The following is a 22515-nucleotide window of genomic DNA, read 5'->3' on the forward strand; positions in this document are numbered from 1 at the left end:
CTCTGCCACCTCCTTCTCCTCCTCCCCAGGACTGACTCTTTGAAAACTGTGGCTGCCTTTCAAAAGCCGGCTGTTAAAACGCTGGCTGCTAAAAGAGATAACAGCGTGCCTGTCCATGAAAGCCAACCATCCTGGGTGAGCTCATGGGAAAATCTGATCTAACCTGCCTGTCTGAGCAGTATTTATAAGCACTGCTACCCAAGGATTAGGCAGCCCAGCTGCACTGATGTAGTCAGTAAAAGCAGCTGTTTATATTTCAAACTTTCTGATGCAGCAGGGTTTTATAAAAAAGTCACAAGGCCACACTTTTTTTTAATCCCTTTTTTTTTCTTTTTTTTTGGGCAAAGCCTCGAGAGGAACAAGCAGTACTTCAAAACACTGCTGCCTCCATTTATTTAAACATTTCAGGATCTTACTGTCACATCCCCACCCCCTATCCCAAACCTCAGCAAATAACAAGCTTTATTTTTGACACTGAAAAGGAAACCAGGATGCATTCAACAGAGCCTTGCAGGATGCAAATTCCTACAGTTGCACCTACGGTGGGCATGTGGAGCTGATTTTCACCAGCTGATGAGCTTTAACTGCCAGTGCACTGCCGACTGTAGGACTGGGGTTTCAGTCAGGTCTGGCCAAAACTCGGCTGGTTTATTCCTCTCCATTTGAACCACCGTGCCCCTGGGCTATGGGATTCAGCTGACTTGTTTAGACAGAGGGGCTGGAGAATGATGGGAAGCAGCTAGGAAATAAGGGTTTTCCGGCTGAGCCCAAGAGCTGGGATTGCTGGGGTCTTCCTGATGCTTCCAGTGGTCCTCCTCCTGCCTCAGGCTCCTTCAGGTAGGTGTCCTGAGCTCCTTCTGTATGGGGGTTTGGTGTGTGGCTTTCATCTCGAGGCAGAGAGGCTTCCAGAACTGCTCATGGATCTGTGCTGCACACCCTTTGTGCCCAGGGTCCTTCCCACCCCCTTCTGAACATCAGAGGGGCTCCCATGCCCAGCTGCTCCTGAAGGAGCTTTCCTCCTCTCTGGGGAGGTTTGTGATATCCTGGGAATGTTTGTTGGTTTTTTCTGGTTTTTAAATTTGACTGTTGTTTGTTGTTAAAGCATACTAATCCTCTGATTCCACCCCAGAAGGATTGGAAACCCTATGTTTTATGTTTCTCGACAGTCAGCATTTTCAGTAGATGAGACTGAACGATAAAGGGTATTTACTTAGGCCTGAGGGTATGTAATACTAGAATAAAGTTAATAAAATAAAAGAATTATTAATATTTTACTTAGCTTTAAGTATTTATTTTTTCTGGCTATTCCCTCAACCAGCTAGCTTTTTAGAGTAGTTCATTATCTACTGCTACTGGGGCTGGGATATTCTTTTACAATTTCGTCTGATTTTAAAGGTGACTATTCTGGTTGCCGTATTCCTTCATAGAAAGACTTTCTCTTCCTCCTGTCTGCTTGCCTCGGTGCCTGAGACTTACCCCTGGGACCTGGCTCTGTAAGGACTTGTATCGCTTCTGTGTTCCCCCACCCCCGCTTCAGGTTACTGAATTTACATTTCTATTGTACAAGTAATTACCTCATTCCTGGCTCCGGGCTGTATGCCTTTGCTTCGGAAAACACTTGTGCCGCAACTCTAACATTTCTCATGCTGTATCATTTATAACAGTGCAAAAGCCTTTGAGGATTTATAATTGATAGCTCGCCACGAGATTTGCATACAGCCTAAATGTATAAACATGACCAAACGGTGATCTGAGGACGTGCTTCCCAACATGGTGCATGTCTGGCTCCCAGTTTATTAGGTTTTTGGGAGCTGCAGAAGAGGTGCTGGAATGCCCATAACCCATGAAGAGCAAATCCCAGACCTGTTGCTTTCCCCCTTTTGGCAGCACGTTGCTGCTTTTGAAGCCATTTTCTACATCAGTGTCTGTGGCAGATGCAAGCCCATGGAATCGAGGGACCTCCAGTGCCTGGCTGGTGGCCTTGAGGAGAGGTTTCTGCAGCCCTGGTGTCCTCAGGGCTCAGTGCTTACCTGCCAAGACAAGGGGGTTTTGCCACCATCAAGGAGAGGGCATGGACTCTTCCGAGCAGGAAGGAGCTTGCTGTGCTTGCCAAGCTATTTCTCCATGAGCTTTATGCACAGATGGGTGTGAGGATGCACACCTGGTGTGCACCTCCCTCTCTTCCATGCCTAAGGTGTCTGCAGCACTTGCCTAACAGTCCTATGGATGTGACCCTATGGATGGATAAAGAAAATCTGATGTAGAGCCTTGCTCTTCCCCATAAGGCCAGCCTTTTCACAGTTCATGCTATGATCTTTAAAAAGGTAGCTTAAAAGCACTTTTAACTGAAAGGCAAGGTCAAAGAGGAAATGTTTTGCTGAAAAGTGATTTCTGTCTTAAAAAGTAGCTCTTCTTTGCCTAGTTTCTATATTTAAATTTTTATCAGAGCAAAAACTACTTTTGCAGGAAAGTTTCTGTGCAGAAATGTTACTGGTTCAGTGCAGGAGTCAGAGTCTCAACAGAACGTAAGTGTTTGCTGAGCCATATTCGAAAAAAACAAATCTCCAGTTAATTTTCCTTTTCCTGAAAAAATACCCTCTGTCACTTGAGGGAGTCTGGCAAATTTCAGGCTCATGGTTCCATACAGAAAAGCTGTGCTGGGGCTAAATTCAGGCTTTATATTGGAAGGAAACTTGTGACCTTCTGTCCTTTTTCTATTGCATCTTCAGAATGGATGTAAATCCATGAACTTCATTGTCAAGATGGGTCTGAAAGACTCATTTGTTATATCCCCATACATACATATGTTTGCTCTTCTCAAGTAGGGATGATGTTCTGAATGTGCAGCCAAGGCTTGATTCATAGATAATAAAGCAGCTCTGAAATTCTTGATGTAGCCCTCCTAAAAGTAATTCACAGGATTAAAAATCTCTGTGAGGAAGCCAACTAAATGGTAAAGTTAATAATCTCTGCCAGGGCCCTAGGCATAGGTTGTCACCTAACAAAGAGAGGGGATTTGTGGACCTTTAAGAGCAAATATCTACAGTACAGCTCATGGATCAGTAACAGTGTGGGGCAATTTAGAGACACTTTAGAAGCGGGGTGGGGTGGGGAGGGAAGTCAATCCAAATATCTTCTCCTTACTTGAAAAAAACAACACTGAGAATGAACTCTTTTATCAGCCTTGAGGTTTTAAGCTGACTGTGTTAAAACAGCAGAGCAGTAGATTTTTAATAGAAATTATGAGATAATACTTTCCTTTGTGAGGATAATCCTCTTAATGTTTCTAATTTATAATTAAGGTAATTTCCATTAGAAATGATACCACCCTCCTGCCCCATAATCTACCACTGCATTTACAGTGAAAAAGGCTGAAAATGACTGAACAGATATGTGCATACCTCCAGCACAGAGACAGGCCCATTAGCGATGGGGAGCCCTTTCTCTGTCACTACAAATTAAAAGGATTCAAGAGCTGTGAGGAGTCACAGACTCTCTGTGAGATGAGGTCATGGTGTAGGATGGGCTGCAAAAATGGGCCCGAGGGCAGTGGTGGCCCTGGTGCTCTGCTGTGGGGGCTAAGGCTGGGCAGGTGGGTGACAACCCAAGCACGGTTTTGCTGCTCACTCCCTGGGGTTCAGAGCGGGCACGCTGGGTGCTCGGGGTGGCTGAAAGGTTTCCTGCTGCACAGCACCCTGGGCTGGAGAGGGGCAGCCCTGATGAGAGATGGGCTGAGAGTCCTGACCAGGGACATCCCAGTGGGCACCCAGCTGGAGGGTGCTGAGGGAAGGGGGACTGCAGCACAAGGCTGACTTCTGGATGCTGCCACACCCTGCACTGGCACTGGGGAGAACCCTGGTTTGGAAGGGTGCAGAGATAGTGTACAAACCCTGTTTCCCTTAAATCGAAAATGTCCGGACAAACCAGCCTAAAATCAGGTCTCTGGTCAGAAGAAAAATGAAGATTGGAAAATGCATTCAAAACTTTCAGTATTTCTTCATTCCTGGTATTAAGAAAAGAAATGGAACTGACAGTTTTTTTGGTAGTGTGATCTGGGGGGGAGTATTTCCCAGAAAAACTGTGAAGAGGGATCAGAAAGAAGGTTTTGCTTGTAGTTTTTCCTCTGTTTGCTCATCTTAGCATGAAGCATGCACTTGAGGATGCTATGTAATTTGTAATGTTCTGGTCCTTTTTTCTTATGGTCCTGTTTTTTTGTTGATGTTTGTTTGGTTGTTTTGTGTTAGTTTTTGGGGTTTTTTTCCCCCTGGGAAAACAGTTTTAATAAAAGGCCAAATTTATTACAGTACTTAAAGTCTACAAATCATCACTGTCTTGTAATACCTCATCTTGATAGAAACATGAAAACACAAAGGCTTTTGGAGCTGGACTTGACTCCTCTGCACTATTTTCTCTCTTTTCCTCTCCCTTTCTTCCCTTCCAGAACCACCGATGCATCTCTAATAGGAAAAATGCAAAGTGTGCAAGTTGTCTTGGCACTGTGGCTCAACATCTTGTCATGTTGCACTATTATGTTGACTCTTCTGCACAGAGAGAGTGCATGAAAAAATCCCAGAAGCACTGTTCTGGTTCAGGCAACCACAATTCCGTTTCTTGCTGGCTCTGGGAAGAGAGATTCTACAGAGACAGACATCTCTGAGCTAATCAGCTGGTTTGACTTAAAGGGAGCTGTGTGGAGGAAAGCCAGTGGCATATTGCAGACCTAACTGTGCTCAGACTCAGTTTTTCTTTCTTTTGTTTGCTTCTTTGGAAGCAGAAAGGAAAAAGAAGGATGTGCAGAATTTTGCTTCCAGAAACTGGGTGTACTGAGTTGTTCATAATTATCTTATAAAATAGGAAGGAATGAAATAGGGAAACTTGACCCAATTATTTTCAAGGCTTCTGAGGGGCAAATTTAATTATTTTGGTATTTTGTGGTTTTGCCCACTGAAGTATGAAGTCCTTTAGCTACATGTGTCTGTCCAAGTGTTTTTAGGTTATTTATAGAGCTCCATTATTGTGGTAGATGTTCCTTTCACAATCCATAGTTCAACACATTGCTCTGAACTAATATTGGTGAACCCACTCTACACAGAGGGAACCAAGACAAAGCACAGGCATTTGTTGAACTTGGAGCAGGGTTATTCCTCATTTAAAGAAGGATATTTATTTCAGTATATGTTTTATTATGATGTTTGATCTATTTTTCCAAGTCTTGAAGATCCTCAGCACAATGATTTAGAACCATTAACCCTGTCCCAGATGAGACAATCAATGCTCTGCTGCTTACAGCTCCCACTTGCCTCATAGCCATGCACATCCTGCAGCAAAGCCCTAGCACAGTCTAAGGAACAGGACCAAGCTTTCCAGAGGCAAAAAGTCCTTGGCCAAAGCAGATAAAAAGGCTCAGCCAGGAAGCAAAGATGTTGGTTCCTCATTTTTTCTTGATTGCAGAATGGTTCAAAACAGACCTGAGGGTAATTTAACTGGAGTAGCAACTTCCCAACTTCTCACTGGCTGAGTTTTTTGTAGCACAGTTTTATGAAGACAAGGGTGCTCTCTCTGTTTGACTTAACGAGAGCAGCAGCAAATCACCAGCCTGTTAATTTTCTGGTTTGTTCACATGATGTGTGCCTGCTGAAAATGCTACCTTAGGTCAAAATAAAACTCAGTAGGAAAGCCATGTGACTGTGAAGGGAGAGAAAGGGCATGCTGAGCAATGCAGTGGCATATTAAAAAACACCTGTTAGGCTTGATTGCAGAAGTTAAATGCAATATCGTCTCCAGCAGGTTTGGATCAGACTTTTATGAAAAGCATTCAGCTTCATTCTATAGCAGCTTTATGTGTAAGAGATCTTGGTTTGACTATTGCAACAGAGGGATGCTTCAAGGGACTTAACACAAGTCACATGGGCATGAGCAGTTGCCTGGTCACACTGTTAGAACAGGAGCCTGGGATGATCCTCTCTGCTCTTCTCTCAAACATTGCTTCAGCAGTTCTGATACCACACTGATTTGATTTCCTTAGAGGTTTGTACAGTCAATTGTTCCAAGCCTTGATGTTCACACACTTGTTTCACTATCAAAGTTTGTACATGATCAGTCAGCCTTCCTCAGTCTATAAGCCACACAGAAAAGGCCTCTGAAGCTCTTCTTGTTTCTGCAAAGAGGAGGCATTTGGGTTCAGGCATGTTAATGCTATTTCAGTGGATATCTTCAGGCTTCCCAGACTTTATTGATCCTCAGAAGTGAATGCTTCCCCTCAGTAGCACTAGGAAGTCCAGGAAAGCTCTGGATTGTGGCTCAGCACCCTGTGCTGAACCCCTGGAGACCTGCTGTACCAGGGGGCACGGTCTGGATCCAGCCAGACCTGTGGGGCTGCTGAGCACAGGCGGACCCTGGGTACGGGGGGACCTTGCTGTGCCGGTGGTGGGAGGGTGGCAAGGGAAGAACTCATCTGTATCTGCCAGGTTGGCTGGCTGGCTTGGGCTCCCTGCCACACAAAAGTGGGACATCTTCTCCTGGAGCTGAGCTGCTTTGGAACCAGTCTTTATTGTGTAACTGTGTCGGGACAGAGAAGTCTTCCCAAGTTTGAGCTGAGTTCATAGAGGCAATTGCAGCCTGCAGTCTTGTTAGTCTGCAACTAAAATAAGCAACCCCTGTATAGCTTAAAGTGGCCTATTGAAAATTTATTCCTTGTCATCACAGAATGATAGAATGGTTTGGGTTGGAGAGGACCTACTTCCAACCCTCTGCCATGGGCAGGGACAAAGCCCTGTCCAACCTGGCCTTGACCCCCTCCAGGGATGGGGCATCCACGTGCCTGTGTTTTAATATTGGTGTCAGTGTGTCCACATGAGCATGCACTGCCTTGCTGTACTGCTAGTTTAACAGTACCTAAAGCAGGAGAGTCTTCATCCCTGTATTTTGTCTATAATTCAGAGAGACGGGGTGGATGGATGGTCAGGTTATTTGCCCTTTCAATGAGGAAAAGCCCATATCCTTAGCTGAGGTCTCTGTGGCTCTGCTAGGGTGATATCAAGATATAAACCTAGAAAGTAGATGGTGCTTCTGCTGGGCAGACAGAGGTCCTTGGCACAGGGACACTCATAGTGCACATTTGTCCTGCTCTCCCTTTGTAAAAGGGAATTTTTCCACATATCAGATCTGCCAGCAATTCCTCTGAAATATTTAATACCCTAATAAGTAAAGTTTATCCCTTTAGAGATGGCTATAAAACATAGATTTTGGTTATTGAAATGATGCCGTGGTTGGCCTGCAGTATGACAGTGCGTTATAACCTCGTGTCGGCAAAGCATTGTCAAACTCTCCAAGGAGAGCACCCTAGATTCATAATTCATAGGATTTAGGGCCAGAAGGGACTATTAGATCATCCAGCCTGACCTGTTTAATGCAGATCATAGCATTTTTCTGAGTAATTTCTGCTTCAGCCCTGTAACTTCTGTCTGAGCTACTATGCACCTTATAAGGGAACATGTACTTTCAATTAAATGAAGCCAAAAATTAAGATTTTTAAAAATTATTATTATTCAGTAGTTTGATCTAGTAGCTAATTACTTTCAATAGTTAGCGATTATTAAAATTAATTGTATCTCCTTAGCCAAGTTTCCAGCCATTAGATCTTGTTACATTTTTGTCTCATAAAGAGTCATTTAGTATTAAAAATATCTTTTTACAGTCAAGGTTTTCATTATGAATTACAAAATCCCTAAGTTCAGGATCTTGATCATCTCCACTGGACACAATGTGAAGAAGAGAACCTCTGTGATCCTTAGATGAATCACATTTTTTTTTACTGTACATTTTATATGCCTGCAGAATGGACTTGGTATTTGTGAAAATTAACAAAGCAAATCCCTTTTAATGCATTACAAACAGTGCTCAAAGCCTGTTTTTTAGTCAGGCAGAGGAATTGTCTCCTGCCTTGGAAAAAACCTCAGCTGAAATAGAAATTTGTATTAGAGCAATGCAAAGCATTTCATCAGACTTCAGACACAATTGAACTTAGCCTTGGGCCAGAGGCTGAGTTCATGAACCACAGCTCATGCTGGCAAAAATTCAGCTGTGAGAAATGCTGCTTCTCCTTCTCCCACGACAACTTGCACCTTTTACCACCCTCCTCAGAGCCACACATAGAGGGAGGACATGGGGAGAAAAAAGCAGGGGGAAGCAGCTTAGATCTCCTGTCACCACTCAGTTTTGCTGGGGGAGGATTTGGTTGCCCTTCTCTACTTTTCCCTCAGTGAGAGGGGATGCAGGCATGAGAGTGTCTGAGACATCCATGATTCAGAGTGCCTTGATTTGTCCTTGAAGGGTTGTTGGGTACTAAGCCTGCCCAGAAGAAAAATAAATAAGGAAAAAGCCTCCCATCTAATCTGATAATCTTTGGAGGAGTGGAATATTTTTATTAGAGCCAGGCATCTCCATCAGAAGCTCTCTGTTGGTAAAGCGTTCCTGATGCAAGGGCAGTTTATAAGAATCCCCTTGACAAAATACATAATGACTGCAAAATTGTTATTGCAATGAAAAACTTCAGTTTCTAAATCATAAAATGGAGCTTCTTGCTGCAACTATGCTGAATATGTTAAGTGTGGACCACAGTTTAAGAGATTCTCTGTTGAGGTGCTTGGTATATCTGGTTAGTCACTACAGTGAGAAGTCAGCTATGAGGAAAAGATGTGTGATTAGGAAGTTTGGTTGTTTTTTTGGTTTTTTTTAATAGAGAAAGAAAATTTGGAGATAATAAAGGCTACCCACAGCTGCCATAATATCTGATGGTTATGCAATAGATGCTGCATAACTACTTCAATCATAGAATATTAAGGGGTTGGAAGGGACCTTAAAGATCATCTATTCCCAGCCCCCCTGCCATAGGCAAAGATGCCTCCCAGTAAACCAGGTTGCTCAAGGCCTTATCCAGCCTGGCTTTGAACACTGAGGTGTCCATAGCTTCCCTAGGCGACCTGTTCCAGTGTCTCACCACCCTTACACCCAAGTATTTCTTCCTAATATTTAACCTAAATTTCCCCTTCTTCAATTTGTGCCCATTACTCCTTGTCTTATCATTACAGTTCCCGATGAAGAGTCTCTGTCTGGCTTCCCTGTAGGCTCCCTTCAGGTACTTGAAAGTTGCTATGAGGTCTCCATGCAACCTTCTCTTCTCCAGGCTGAACAGCCCCAGCTCAGACTGTCTTTAGAGGAAAGGTGCTCGAGTCCTCTCATCAGCTTTGTATTGCTCCTCTGGACTTGCTCCAGCAGTTATGTGTCCTTTTTATGCTGGAGACCCCAGAGCTGGTTGCAGTGCTCCAGGTGGAGTCTGAGCAGAGTAGAGGTGGAGTCTGCTGGTCATGCCCCTTTTTAAGAATAGAGGTTATATTTCCCTTTCTTCCTGAAGTCATCAGGGATTTCACCTCACTGCCACAATTTTTCAAAAATGACAGATGGTGGCTTAGTGACTTCAGGTCCCTCAGGACCTGCAGAGGAATCTCATCAGGTCCCATGGACTTATGCGCAATCATGTTTAGGTTTCCTCCAATAGATGGTTACAGATATTCTTCCCAGCTTTCTATTTTGGTATTTTATTTTCCAAATTTTTCAACTATCCCTGTACTGAAGAAACACACTCTGATGGATTGGTGCGTGATGTAGTAAGAATGTGGTCAGGAGTGTAGCATCTGTGTTTTGCTGAGTTACCCCCAATACTTGCCCAGCCACATCAAGGGTTTCCACCAGCAAGAGAGACACCACTGTGCCTTCAGTCCTCTGTGTCCTACTGTTCCAGTGCCATGGGGCCAAGGGGTAGCAAGAGAGCTGTTAAAAGCATCCCCCTTACTCAGCACTTGTCAGTCCTAGAGTAGAGAAGCTTTTGATGGCTCTTTTGGAAGTTGTCATCATTCTCTCAGCTGAAACTAGCCCCCATATGCAGCTCTTTTTTCTAGTTCTAGCTTAGTCTTTACTGACTGGTATATAGCTCCTCTGAAAGAAATCTGGAAGAATTCGGAGAGAAAAGAAGGTACATGCAGGTGGTATTGGAATTCATATGTGTCATGCAAGGTACGGAGGAAATTTAACAGGAAGTTTGGTTGTAAAACTTGTGCCAGTGAAGAAACACTGTAAAGGAGATATGCCTTTCTTACTGGCTATTTGTTCCTGCCCTCTTCTTTGTTTTGACACAGAAGATGATGTAGCTGGAGATTAGAGTGCTGATCTGGCTGAAAATAAATATGAGAACCAGAAAACTGCTACCCTGCTGGTTGCAAGTTGAGAACAATCCCTCCAGAACTTACTATAAAGGTGCAAAATCTAGTGTCAGGTATCCCTCCAGCCATGTTTCTTTTGCTGGTGACTGCCTGCAGGAAAGCAAGCGAAGGTATTGCAAGCTAAGGTACTGCATCCATAAATGTTTTGATAAACCAGACTGATCCCTTGCCAAGGCAACTGATTTAATTCAGTTTTACGTCTGCATTTCTTTTAGAGCCAATTTCTATTGTATGTCCAATGATACCCCAGTGCTATGGCCTATTGGTGACTCTTCCCTGCACTGATGGCATGTTGGCAGCTGACTGATGGCCTCAAAGTGCTGTTAAAAGACCCAATGGTGGCAGTGCTTGCAGGACTGTAGGAGATGATTTGATGTTGCTACTGCGGAGTGCTGGACTGTATTGCCACAGAGCTCATCGGGATGGCTCACCTGTCGTCACTGCTCTGATCTGAATGCTTCACAGTATTCCCTTATCCCACTTGTAACAATTTCTTTGCAATGAAGAGGCCTGAGTAGCACTTGCAGAAGGGTGTTTTATGTGGATATTTGTTTTCTATAAGTATATAAAGAGATATCCATCTAGATGTGTAATAAACACCCCATAAAGCAGCTTGGCTCTATGTGGAGATTTGCAGCTGTGTTTACATAGCCTGACACTGCAATATCCATACATCATACCTTCCTCAAGGAAGTCTTCCTTCTCTTTTATCTCTTCTTGCCTTTTAAAGGCCCTGAGAATTTACTTTGCTGCCACGTGACCAAAACTTACCATGACCTCACTGCATCTCCTTCTTAGCAGATATTGTAGAAACACGACAGCATAATAGTGTTGTGCTAACTTGGAAGAGGTGGACTTGAACTTGAGCACCACTTGTGGGAACGTGACATGAATTAATGAACACTGAACTCAGATTTAGACCTTATCCTCACGCCAGCAGGCTGTGAATCTCATGGTCTCCTTGGATGGAACCGTGCTCGTATGAGACAATTCACATGCTCTTACACAAACCTCTCCAAAGATGCTAACAAATTAGCAAAAGAGTTGCTCCTTTTGTGCTTTGCTGGTGTCACTTGTTATCAAGAAATGGGTTCTGCAAAATTCATCTGTGGAAAGCCAATGCCTCATCTCTACAAGCAGCTTGGCACTGCAGGCACTGAGCTCTGACTTTTCGGAGGAATCCCCACTTTCTGATTTGATTTGATGGGATTTCCTGAACTTGCTTCACAAGCTTGCCTGGACAGAGCTGCCTTTTTGCTCAGTCCCATTGTCTTGCATGATGCCTAAGTAGGGATCAGTTTGTTCCTTTGTCATAAATCTTGCAGGACAGATGGAGCCTGTCCTCATCCATGTTCCTAGGAATAACCAATGTCATTAAAGTACATAAGCTTGAATGTATGTGCAAAGTCAGAGAGAAACACAAACACACACTTCCCTAATACTAGAAATTTCCTGTAGGTGGTAGGAAACTCCACAGTTTACATTTACTGCTCATTATTGCAAGTTACATTGAGGTGGCAGTAGGTAGAAGTCCTGTCTCACATCTTCTACACCTGGTGACTGAAACTGTTCCTCTCCAAAGAGCTGGTGTGGAGTTGCCTCTGCAGGGGCAGGGGCAGTTGTGAAAGGTCATGCCTCCTCTCCTTTGCTCCTCCTGCATATTTTCCTGGCTGAGCATGGATGGCAGGAGCCCCAGCAGAGGCTGCTGAGCTGTAGCCCTGGTTATTCCTCTCAGCAGTTGTCTGGACATCAGGTTGTGGCTCCTGGGGAGGGCAATGTGAGCCACAGATGAAGCTAAAGCTCTGCCTCATTTGGCAAGGGGTGATTTCCAGCAGATCTAAGTGGAGCATAAGAACAGGCTCTCTACTCTTCTTCCCATTCATGACTTCCTGAGCTGTAAAACCCAGGTCATTCACACCCTGTGGCTCCTTGGGCTGAAGGATGAAAGAGCAAAGGAACTTGGTGTGCCTGATTTTTCTACCCTTTGTATTGCACATGCAACCTTGATATCCAGACCTGAGGCTTTGAGTGAGTGGGAGAGAAAAGCCATGTTTATTTGCCAGCAATTCTATGGTGTAGAGATGCCCTGTATCTAGAGATCACAGGATATTTTACAAGTATTATTAATCTCATTTTCACAGACAGAGATGCTGCAGTGAAGGGTGGATAAGATGACTTTGTGAAGAAGTCTAGGCGAAGAGGCCCATTTGCTGAGATTTAAATCCACAGCAAAGTTATATAGATTGAAAACATAAACTTGCATTAGCCTAATGTAAGTAGCTCTTCCATATGTTTGATCTACCCATCCAGTGTTTTCAGTTGCATCTATCATGTTGTTAATCCCCAGAAATGTTTGTAGAAAAGTTGAGAAAAAACCAGTGCTGCCCTCCTTGCTCAGACCTGGCATGTTTCTTTCCCATTCCCCAGAGCTGCTCATCAGTCTCTAGGAATTTAACCATGATTCCTCACCCTGTTCGGGAAATGCCTTATCAAAAATGGTTGTCCATCGAAGAGATTTATATCTCAGTACAGTTCATAGGAATCCACTCTCAAGTTGCTTTGTTCCAGATGCTCATACTTGACGTCCATATCTCTAGAAGTGATAAAGTTGTATTTCACAGTAGTTCCTAATGTGCCCTGCAGGTGAGAGTGAGGATTTCTGGGTTGGCCCCAAAGCAGCATTATGAAAAGGGAGAAGCAGCTTCCACCATAGCCCTTGTAGGCTGTCCTTGCTGGGAGCATGGGCTTGACTTCAGAATGGAGAAGTTCTTGACAGTGATGTTTTGCAGAGTGGCCAGAATGCCTCAGTTATTCAGGGTATGGAATTTATGGCTGCTCTCAAATCTCTTCATGACTGTGTCGAGAGATTATGCATGCTGGTCAGGTTTCAGAGGCTTGTTCATTCTTGCAGAGCCGTCATAGGGTGGTTGCCCCCACTTTCTCCATAAAGCATTTTTGGAAAGGCAACTGGACAGTGTGTAAGCCTCTCTAACTATAGAGTAAATTTATATAATCTTCAAAGAATAGTTTGGGTTGGAAGCGACCTTAATGATAGCCAACTTCCAATCCCCCTGCCATGAGCAGGGACACCTTTCCCTACATGCCCTTGTCAATAGTCCTTCTCTGGCTTTCTTGCAGGCCTCCTTTAGGTACTGGAAGGTGGTATAAGGTCTCCCTAGAGACTTTTCTTCTTCTGGTTGAACAACCACCACTCTCTCAGCCTTTCCACAGAGGAGGAAATCCTCCATCCCTCTGGTCATCTTCATGTTCCTCCTCCAGACTTGGTCCAACAGATCCTTGTCCTTCTTATATTGCAGGCCCCAGAGCTGGACTCAGCACTCCAAGTGAGTTCTTACAAGAGCAGAACTGAGGGGAAGAATCACCTCCCTTGACCTGCTGGTCATGCTATTGTCAACAAAGGATACACTTTAAAGTGGGTGGATTTTTTTGAAAGTGGTTTTTTAATGGTTTTCCAGCCCTTGTTTTAAGCCAGATACTCTTGTCACCCGTTTACGCATGTGGCAGATGTGCAATGAAGTACTTGAATATGCCTTTGTGCTACTTTCTCTAATAGCAAGGGGTTTTTTTTCTGTGCATTGATCAGCTAGACTCTCTCTTCACTCCTTTTTGGTGTCCTCTTCCTCCCTGACCTTCTGCCACCTGCTCAGCAGACCTGTCTGACTTCCCTCCCACTCCAGTGCGTGCTGCCACAACCTGCCAGCTAATCACCCTGAATTTGCTCACACTGCTGGGACCTGACTTGCAGACTCTAGCCATCTTTACTTGAGGCATAGCAGCCTGGCAATCTTCCAGGCTGCCTGCTGGATCTGGGCCAGCTATTTATTGTGAAACTTTTGCTCCTCTTGGACTTTGCAGTAATTTTGATCCCCCTGGGGGATTTGCCTAGTACCAGGTAGAGAAATCCAATAAAAAGCCCTGGGAATTTGCTCTGTGCTCAGCAACACATAGTTGCTACTGACTCAAATCCTGTTTCTTTTGCAGCAATATAAGGAGACTGTAAAGCCAATAAAAGGTACTTTTACCTGTGACTGCAAGTATTCTGGTGAATGGGAAAAAAAGCTGCATGTGCTGGGAATTGAGATAAGCTCCTGATTTGATGCTCAGTGTGAACTGTTAGAAGACACGTAGAAGAGCAATAATTTTACTCTCTGCTTCACTTTTGGACCAAGACTGAGCTTATTCTTATCCTCTGCATTGCTGGGACTCCTTTCCTTTACTTGAATATATTAAAATGAGCCAAACAAACTAAGCTTCTCTGTTGTCCAGATGAGCCTCCTGCTGCTGCACCCTGTGCAAACAGTACTGTCCCCACAAAATGGGACCATGCTGCACACACCATGCCTACCCAAATGGTTTCAGAGGGTCTAGTCATGGAATAATCCCTAAGGAACTGGGTACCCATGCTTTAGATGTATGCCAGTCAAATCAGTGCCTGTGCACCAGGTTACAGCCACTGCTCTTTCTTTGCAGAGGACACAAACATCCATCTCAGCACAGCTCCTCTGACAGAATAAGCAAGTGTATGAGCTGTTCTTCAGCATGGGAACTGCTGCTGCTGGTCTGTGTCACCCTGCACACAAGTTACCACTTACTCATATATAATTTAATGTGGAATGTGGGAAATCAGTCTGAGAGTGAGGTAAAATGCAAACCTCCAAAGACAGCAGGTCAGCTGGAAAAACACCTTTCTCCATGTCCCTCAATGACCATGTAAAGAGGTGACCCTCAGCCAGGGGAGGCTGATGGCCTAACAATTCTACTGCACTAACTTTTGCCTTTGCAAATGCACACTAGGCTGAAACTGAGGATTTGCTCAATTCCCACAGCTCTATGTGTTCAGTCCCTGGAGTGAACACCCAGGTATTTTGGGGGACTGAGGGAGGATGTGTGTTCTCCTGCTTGATGGACACCAAAGATCAGTGCTAAGGGTCAAGCCAAGCCACAGAGTTTGCCATGAGCCTCTCCTGAGTGAGAGCCTGCAAGCATGATCCTCAACTGTGGCTCTGGGAAGCATCAAGCTGGAAATATTTTAGGGTGTCCATGGGCATCTCAGTCACACTCAGATATCACAGTGCTTAAGAAGTAGTTATTTTGCTGGTGCTTTTTACTGCAGCTGTGCTCCCAGTCTTGCCCTGGAATCTGCTTCCAGGGAAGAGGATTGACACCCCTTTGCTTTTTCTCTTCCTGAGCTGTAGCTGTGGGGTCTCCTAAAAGGTGCCATCAAATAGGAAGGGAGCTGGGAATCATCCTTCTTGAGAGTGTCTTGCCATGGTCTTGGACCTTCTTAAATGAAAGGTAGCAATTACCCATTCCATTACCCTTGATAATGTTTTATTAGCAATTGAGGTGATTATCTGTAATTGCCACTGTTAATAGTGTGCTATGATTGGCAGGGTTCAGTTTACACTTGATTTCTGCCTTGGGTGGGGGAGGAAATGGCTGTTTCGTTTGTCACTGCTGTCCTCTGTAATAATGTGTTTCATGCCAACTAAAGCCACAGCTTAGGACCATATTTAGGATGTTGGACTAAATTTGCCTTTCCATTTAAAGTCTAATTTCCCCCAGACTAATTCCAGGCTGTGAAGAACTTCTAGAAGTATCTAGGACCGCCAAGGAACATGCTGCATTATTTAACCATGCTTTGAAGAATTGAATTTTGTTTAGGAACATGCCCTTTGCTAGCTGTGAGCTGAATTAACACCCAAGTATCAGAAAACTTGCCTCACCTGCATGAGAAAGAAGTTGGTTCCTTGGTTTGGTCTTTTTAAAGAAGCAGCCCCAATGTCATCCTAAACTAAGATTTCTGTTTCAGAAAGCCTAGGTGACAAAAGAGGTTTGGCAGCTGTACAAGAGAAGGACTGGCTATTTATCATTATGCACCATAGGAAAAATCCTTCCCCAAAAGAGGGTTCTATGGATTTTGTTTCCTGACAGAAAAGAGTGCACCCTCTTGGCACCCCAAACAATATGGGAATCAAAAGAATTATTTACCAGAGGTGTTTCTGGATCAAAGCCCTGCTATAGTCTGAACTCAGAGAGTTTCAGGTCTAGATCTTGATTCCCACCTTTGCATTTCTCTGCTTGGCTGAACCTGCCTCTTCAAAACTGCTGAGTTATGGGTGTTTTAGAAGGAGGGTTTTTTCACGGGACAGATGAGTGTAAAAGCTATACAGAAAGGAGTGTGAAAAATTGTACGGATGCAAAAGCGCTTAAATACGTGCCTCTGCAGTCCATATCTTCAGTCCACATTAGTTTCTGTGTATAAAATACAAATTTAGGACTTAGGCCTACAGTGGCATAGCACGTACGATGCCCCTGTGCATAACAGCCTTTCATAAAGTCTGAAGGGCACTTTTGCTGTACATAAACCCTTATACTTTTCAAAACTCTGCTCTCCAGCTCTCTCTCCTCCTTCCCAGGTCATTGGAACAAGGCAACCCTGTTTGGTTACCAATCAGAGGTGGATGACCTGCTCGTTTATGGGATTGAGGAAGACCCTGCAGACTGATGATTAATGGAGTTCTGGGAGCAGCTACTTTAAAGCCACTTTAAACTAGCTTTTGTTTTCTGCTTGGGCTGGCCCAGAGAACTGTTTGGACTGGTTGTACTTGTCCCGGTGCATCCTGACAGTAATATGCTATATCCTGTCCTGCTGGGCGCTGCAGGCAATGCAAAGCCAGTCTCTCAGGAAACAGCCCGGTGCAGCCGTGATGTAAACAGCACAATACACATTAGCTCTGAGCAGGCACCACTGGCTGAAAAGATTTAAAAAAAAAAAAAAGTCTTTTCCAGTGTTTATAGGATAGCCATGACTTACTGCAAGTGAAGAAAACATGAAAGGGTTGAATTCAACATGTTTGTATTTGCCAATCTTTTTGCATGGCTGCTTCTAATTAATTTGGGGGTTATTCAGTGAAATTTGTCTTCCTTTTTCTTTTCTACCAGTTACCAGTTTTGCTTTCAGGACCTAGGACAAAAAGGAAAATTCAAAAATATTTCCCTTTATATTGCTTCTTGGGTTGGAGGAAAGAACCATGAGCATTAGTGGTATTTTTGCATTTTTGCTTTACTGTATATTTGTGTATGCATTTACTGTTTGTATAATATGTGTATGCTGAACCAAGTTTGTCCCTCTGGTGTCTCTTTCATCCTGTTTAGTCAAACCTTTTTTCTTTTCTGGATTATTCTTGTGGTTATACAAGTGCTGGTGGTCTAATATTTAAAAAAAATTAGTCCTTTAGTTGGACACAAATACCATGATTGCACACAGCCAGGGGTAGTTCTGCATTAATGGGCTCAGTCTAAGACACTTAAAGGAGGCTTGAGCAATTTAAGGAAGTGGTGAGGATCGTCTCTCTGAAAAGCCAGCCTGTTATTTAAAGATGGGTCAGATCAGATGCTGGGGAACTAATGAATCCCCTGTGCTTACATCTCAAAACCCCTTGCTTTCCATAAGTGACATGTGGTTGTCCCTAACAACAGCCAGATAAAAATCTGAGTTAATGGTGTAAGAGGCAATTTAGTTACAGTTATGTGCATTTTATTTAGATAATTGTAGGAGCTGCAATATGCTCACTAAGAAATGTGGAGACAGCTTACATTTACAGGCTCATCTTATGTTCATGTAAAGAAAAAATCAGGGATATGGTGTTTAATTTCCTGAGAACAAGCGCATGAGTCAGAAGCTGAACACCAGCATAGCTCAGGAGGGGTCTCAAAAGGGAAAACAAATTTCCCAAGATACAAATATTCTGTATTTATATTTTTTTTTTTTAAGTAGAGCTTTTATTTAAGCTTCTCTTCAGATCCTTGCTTCTTCACTCAACAACACCAAAGTGGATTTTAAGATGATAGTCTTTTATGAAAACATCTAGCTTAATTTTACTCTTGACATCCTTTGATGTATAAAGTGCCAGACTTTTAGGTGATAGTTCTCCCTTTGGGCAACAGAAGTGTGCAAGAGCTTTAAAGGCTTTTAACCAAAGCCAGTGTGGGGAAACCCTGCATCACCAAAGTGTTTTGCTAGCACAGAGTGTCTACAGATGGCACCTTACCCCAGTCTGCCTGAAGGAGAAGTTTCATCAGAAAAAGAAAACCCTTGTCCCGCTGACCTACCTGGGCGATTTTTTCCTGTGTGCTGGCCTCACAGGAAGCCATGCAGTTGGGATGCTGGTTCTCCCTGGGGTGGTGCTGGCAGCCTGTGAGCTCAGAGTGCTGAGCATGGCTGGGCAGTGCCATGGATACCACCCTGTGAGTGCTCCTCTCACAGCCATCCCTCCCCACCCTTCTCCATGCAACCTCACCATTGCTCCCCTCCCCTCTCTGAGGCACCACTGCTGTTGGTGAGGCACACGAGGTGATGACAATGTAACTTGTGACTTTCAGCCTCTTGGATCTCGGGCTAGAGGTGAATTACTGCTATCACCCTGATTGCCAGTGTGAGAAGGGCTGGCGGGAGAGATGGGGAACGTGGGCAGCCCTTCTGGCACGGCTCTGCCGGCTGCCTTCCCTGCCATGAGCAGAAAGGCATATTTATTCTCAATATCAGAGGTTACCCCTGGAAAACCATAATGTTGGTATTGAAAATACCATTTATCACCACAAAGCCTGAGATGGCCACTATTACATACTCTGCCTGCCATAAAAAGCTGTTCACCTCCATTAATCAACGTTGATAAGCTAATGATACTGTTGTTGGCTGTTACTCGTGCTTTGCTCCTTCTCTGTTGTATGATTTGTGTAAAGGCAGCTACATGGCCCAGGAAGCACATGCAAAGGGCAGGTCCATGGAACCCAAAAGTCATGTGCATCCATGACTCAGGGAAATGCCTGAGCCTGGACATGTTTTAGGATGATATGTACCATGCCTTTGCTTGTATGTGTTTTTTATTCTTTGAGGCTTTTCCATGAGCTGGACCATCGCACTAGTTTTGGGGCAGCTGATAAACCCTATGGTGTCCATTGGGTCTGGGAATGTGTTTATTCCCAGCATGAAGCAGGGATCAGACCGACAACGGACTGTGGGGTTGGGAGAGAAGGAAGAAACAATCCTTTACCCCACTAGTAATTTCACAGCTGTGTGTATGGCAAGCTTTTGATCTTTAGTAGTGTCTCCCCTGATTTTCTGATGGATGAGTGAGCCAGTATCATGAACATGTTTTTTTTGTTTTTTTTTTTTTTTTTTGTTTTGTTTTGTTTTGTTTTGTTTTGTTTGTTTTATGGGTTTTTTTTTTCCTTTTTTCCCAAAAGAACATGTAGAGGACATTCCTTTCTCACTAAACAGGCAGAAGGGACAGTAAGTTCTATCTTCTTTTAGTATAGTCTAGGCTAGATAAAACCACCATGTATATTTTCTTGATTGGATTCCCAAGACCCTGAGATTATAATAATAATTATAATAATGATAATAATAATAGTAGTAGTAACAGTAATAATAATAATAATAATCTCAGATGTAGTGTATTATAGGATACCATGTCATTCAGTATCAGACTCATCCAAATGCTGATCAGATGAAACCCCTCCTTAAGATGCAATTTATTAGAAGCATTTCACAATTCAAATGTCAATTTAGCATAGAACAAGCTTTTCCTCTCTCTGTCTCTTGAGCCTTTTACTACAATCAAAATACCCCAGAAGGAGAGGTGGGGCCTGGATGTGTGCTGCTGGTGGGTCCCTGCAGAGTGCTCCAGCTGCCTGGGGCAGAGGGATTTTACCCCTCACCCTGCCTGACCCAGTGCCACTGTCCCCAAAACAGAGAGAGGACAGCCTCAAAAGTCAAGCCTCCTCACTCAGCTGATGGAGAGTCTCCCATTTTTGTTTCACTTGAAGGGATGACCCTGGCCATCACACCTGCATTTCTGCTGCTCTTTTTATAGGGTGGAGTGTTACCTGATGACTACAGCAGCCAGTCCAGGTGACCCCAGCCTCACAGGGCTTCTCTGGGGCTTGTTTCTGCACACTGGTGCTGGTTCACCCACGGAGTTTGAGTTGGATGCAGGTGGCTCCAAGTCACCTTTGCCTGCCCCAAAGTGGTGCCTCCTGCACTGCAGAACCTGAGGAGATTGCTCTGCCTGCAGATCCACACAAGCCAAAGCCCATTGGCTTCATAAACAGGAGTACTGAGTCCTTGGCAGCCAATTTAAAAAAGAAGCAGCAACAAAATAAAATAAGCATGGGGCTTCTGTGCCAGCTGAGGCCAGAGAGCTGGTTGGAAAAGCTTCCTTAAGAAGCTTCCTCAGTGAGCTCTGCAGAGGCAGATCAGTCATGGTGCCTCACGCCTACAGCCAAGTCTTCCTCCGGGTTTCCCTGGCTCCACCTCAATTCACTTTAATATCAGCTGGGATAAATGAGATGAGGATTTGGCCTTTGCTGTCATTTGCATTTTTTATCTACACAGTATCTTAAGGACACTAAGTAATGAGCTCACACTAAGGCCTGTGAGGGAAGTGAGGTGTTATCACTGTTATCCTTTTAGGGGTGCAAAAGAGGCTAAAAGAATTGCCCAAGACCAAAGAATATCAAGGCCTGACTATGTGTGAATTCTGGACTCCTAAAGCTTTGTCCCAACGGCAGGGTCTCAATTCATTCTCATAGTGTCTTTACCCACAAATTCTCCATGAATTAAAGCATCTGGGCTCTTTGCAAATGCAGCCTGATGCTTCCTGTAAGTTCCTCCTTAACCGCAAGCAAGAGCTTGAAACTTGCCCCTGATCAAAGGCTGCATTTTGACAGTTCAGGTGCAATTAAATGTGAGTATCAAGTAGGGTGCCTACCGTTCATTATTAAATCTATGCTGAAGTGCTGGCAAAAAACTAGAGCCACAGCACTTCCTTGCAGATGTAGTTAGATGTCTAAATGGGTGCACTTGCAGGCAGGAAATTGTGCTTGAGCCATTGGAGGCTTGGGCACAGCCCAGCTGACACCGAATAGCCAGCCACTCCTACAACAATGTGCTTCATCTCACAAACAGGGAATAGGTCTCTCACCTTGCTGAAAGAGAGCCAGGGGCAAGCATTCAATAAAACATTTCTTTAATCATGGACTAGATATAAAGGAGCAGACAGCTGCTAGCTTTAAAGCAATTTTGAATCAAGAACATTTGCTGTATCCTTGGTATTTACACTCAAAGGCTTCTCTCAGAGCTAGTATCTGCCTGAGCATGGAAAAGCTCTGTGCTCTGATGGATTAAAATCATAAATGTTTAATCCACTTAAAAAAAAAAAAAGTAGAGGAACTTATATTATGGAAAATATTCATTGTGATACAGACAGAATGAATACCAGAAACGTTAAATGTTTGTTAAGGTGGAGGAGAAAAGCAGTTGTTCTTTGATTTCCTCAGCTCCTGAAAAAAGCACTTCTGGCTTCTGTTCTTCTTTTGTAAGGGACATTCAAACACGTTCAACTACAAAAGAGAATTGATGACAACTCTGTGAATCCAGGTCAGCATTTCTGTGGGGTTTACAAGACATGCTTGGACATTGGAGTGACAGGTAAGGTTCCCTCTGAAAGAAATACTTCAGTTGCTTCCTGGTTGTCGTGTCCACTGTTGTTTCTCCTCGTCTCTTATCAGAAAATAATAATTTGTACTGTCTTGTGAAAGTAATGAAAATGTTTTGTCTTTTGCTGTCACCTCTCTTCCTGCTGAATTGGGGGTGTTACAGCCACTACTGGTGCACTGAGGCTAAAACTCAATAGCAAGCTCAAGTCAGATTTAAGGAAATGAGTCAATGAGCAGAACAGGAAGGAAACACACCAATTTAAACCTAGAAAACCACATAATATGGAGGTTAATACATTTCTTTATAGTGTGAAACTGGGGGTATAAACTTTCAGGCGCAGTGGCTGTGACAGGCAAGTTCCCACTCCGTCTCAAGTCAAAACATATTCATTACAAAAAGATCAAATTGGCATGAGGCAGTGCTGTCTGTAAATATTGAAACATAAATTGCCTGAATGGGCTTGCTGAAATGCTACCATGAGCAATGTGTTTGTCAACATTACTGCAGGGGAAAGCGAGCCAAATTAATGACAACTGCCAAAAAAGTAGAGCAAAAAAGGTATACTTTCCCTTGTGTGTCAGAAGCTGAATTTATGCCAGGCGCTGTCAGGATGTGAAAAAACGTGCTCAGAGGCTGACGAGTCCCACAACAAGTCTTCATTTCCTGCTGTAAGTATTTTCCTATTTATATTTATATTTGGCCACGTGTAAGGGA

At 43.8% G+C, this 22515-nt stretch overlaps 1 long non-coding RNA gene across 1 annotated transcript; it reads left to right on the top strand.

The window, feature by feature from the left end:
* The first annotated feature begins 492 nt into the window (after positions 1–492).
* On the top strand, positions 493–21793 carry LOC134429982 (uncharacterized). Its single transcript, XR_010030699.1, has 3 exons — positions 493–837; positions 2467–2525; positions 21685–21793. It is a non-coding gene; the product is annotated as an uncharacterized LOC134429982 (long non-coding RNA).
* The last annotated feature ends 722 nt before the right edge of the window (positions 21794–22515 follow it).

The sequence above is a fragment of the Melospiza melodia genome, chromosome 1 (genome assembly GCF_035770615.1).
Source record: "Melospiza melodia melodia isolate bMelMel2 chromosome 1, bMelMel2.pri, whole genome shotgun sequence".
NCBI lineage: Eukaryota > Metazoa > Chordata > Aves > Passeriformes > Passerellidae > Melospiza > Melospiza melodia.